The sequence below is a fragment of the Saimiri boliviensis genome, chromosome 3 (genome assembly GCF_048565385.1).
Source record: "Saimiri boliviensis isolate mSaiBol1 chromosome 3, mSaiBol1.pri, whole genome shotgun sequence".
In the NCBI taxonomy this organism is placed as follows: Eukaryota; Metazoa; Chordata; class Mammalia; order Primates; family Cebidae; genus Saimiri; species Saimiri boliviensis.
In genome coordinates, this window is record NC_133451.1 from 66491226 (window position 1) to 66493635 (window position 2410).

Below are 2410 nucleotides of genomic sequence, written 5' to 3' on the forward strand. Positions count from 1 at the left end.
TCCTGGAAAAATACAATCTCCCAAGATTGAACCAGGAAGAAAAAGAAATCCTGAACATACCAATAACACTTACTGAATCAAATCAATAATTTAAAAAATCTTCCAACAACAAAAATTAAAAGCCAGAACTAGACAAATTCACAGCCAAATATTACCAGACATACAAAGAAGAGCTGGTACTAGTCTCACTGAAACTATTCCAAAAAAATCTAGCAGGAAGGATTCTTTTCCAACTCATTCTACAAAACTAGTATCAGCCTGATACCAAAATCTTGCAAAAACACAACAACGAAAGAAAACTGCAGGACAATATCCCTGAACGTAGACGCAAAAATCCTCAACAAAATACTAGCAAACTGAATCCACAAGCACTTCAAAAAGTTAAGTTGCCACAATCAAGTGAGCTTTATTCCTGGGAAGCAAGGATATTTGAACATATCAATAAACATGAGTCACCACATGAACAGAACTAAAAACAAAAACCATATGATCATCTCAATAGACGCAGAAGAAGCATTAGATAAAATCAAACATCCATTCTTGATGGACATTCTCAACAAATTAGGCATTGAAGGAACATATCTCAAAATAATGAGTCACATGACAAACCCACCACCAACATCATGCTTAATGGTGAAAAGTTGAAAGCATTCCCCCTAAGAACTAGAACAAGACAAGGATGCTCACCCTCATCACTCCTGTTCAACATAGTACTGGAAGTCCTAGACAAAGCAATAAGGAAAGAGAAAGAAATAAAAGATAGCCAAATTGGAAAAGAAGAAGTAAAATTATTTCCATTCACTGATGACATAATTATATATCTGGAAAAGCTTAAATACACTTCCAAAAGACTCTTAAACTTGATAAACAACTTAAGTAAAATTTCAGTATAAAAGATCAACATACAAAAATCAGTAGCATTTCTATACACCCATAATAGGTAAACTGAGAACCAAATCAAGATCTCAATCCCATTTACAATAGCCAAAAATAAAAGGCCTAGGAATACATTTAGCCAAAGAGGTGAAAGAATCTCTACAAAGAGAACTGCAAAATGCATATGAAAGAAAGCATAGATGACACAAATGAAAAAAAATTCTACATTCATGGATTGGAAGAATCAGTATTGTTAAAATGACCATACAGCCCAAAGCAATATATAAATTGAATGTAATTTCTATCAAATTACCAAATTTATTTTTCCAATAATTAGGAAAAATAATTCTAAAGTTCATATGGAACCAAAAAAAGAGCCCAAATAGCCAAAGCAATCCTAAACAAAAAGAACAAATCTGGAGATGTCACATGGCCTGACTTCAAATTATACTACAAAGCTATAATAACAAAACAGCCTGGTACTGGTACAAAAATAGACACATAGATGAATGGAACAGAAAGGGAACCCAGAAGCAAAGCTACATACCTATAACCAACTGATCTTCAATAAAGTCTACAAAAGTAAACAACGGGGAAAGGACATCCTATTCAATAAGTAGTGCTGGGAAAACTGAAGAAAAACAAAACTGAAACCCTGTCTCTCACCAGATACAAAAATTAACTCAAGATGGATTAAATACTTAAATGTAACTCCTGAAACTATAAAAATCCTAGAAGAAAACTTAGGAAAACCTCTTCTGGATGCTGGCCTAAGCAAAGAATTTATGATGAAGATGCCCAAAGCAAATACAACAAAATCAAACATAGAGAAATAAGATTTAATTTAAAAAAAAAGTCTGCACAGCAAAAGATAGGAGTTCAGTATACCAAAAATAAAAGAAAAAGAAAATACCTCTGCACAGCAAAAGAAATCATCGACAGAGTAAACAAACTATCAAAATGCAAATTATGCCACTGACAAAGACCAATATCCAGAATCTACAAGGGACTCAAATTCAACAAAGACAAAACAACCCCATTAAAAAGTGGGCAAAGGACACAATCAAGCATTTCTCAAAAAAAGAAATACAAGGGGCCAACAAACATAGGAATACTGTAATTGCTCGACCTCACTAATCTCTTTCTTTTGTCAATGGCCCAGTCTCAGGTATGTCTTTATCAGCAGCTTGAAAACAGACTAATACACCATCCTTTTCTCAGGGTTGCACTACTTTCCAATGAATGCATAGTGATGGAAGTACTACTAATGCCTACACAACACACCTGCATCAACTAGAGCTTTGCTTTACCTTGGTGCAATTTTTGGAAAAATGAAAACCTACTAAAAATATGAAAAGCAATCAATTTTGTATCTTTTAAAAAATATAATAATAATAATAAAAGTCAAAAAATGAAAAGGGAATACTTACACTCTTGGTGACAATGTAAATTATTTCAACCTCTATGGAAAACAGTATCGAGATTTATTAAAGAACTAAAAATAGAACTACCATTTGATCCAGCAATCCCACTG

The 2410-nt window shown here is 33.2% G+C and overlaps 1 non-coding gene across 1 annotated transcript; it reads left to right on the plus strand.

The window, feature by feature from the left end:
* The first annotated feature begins 2081 nt into the window (after positions 1–2081).
* LOC120363828 (U4atac minor spliceosomal RNA) lies at positions 2082–2207 on the plus strand. Its single transcript, XR_005579262.1, has one exon. It is a non-coding gene; the product is annotated as a U4atac minor spliceosomal RNA (small nuclear RNA).
* Positions 2208–2410: the final 203 nt, after the last annotated feature.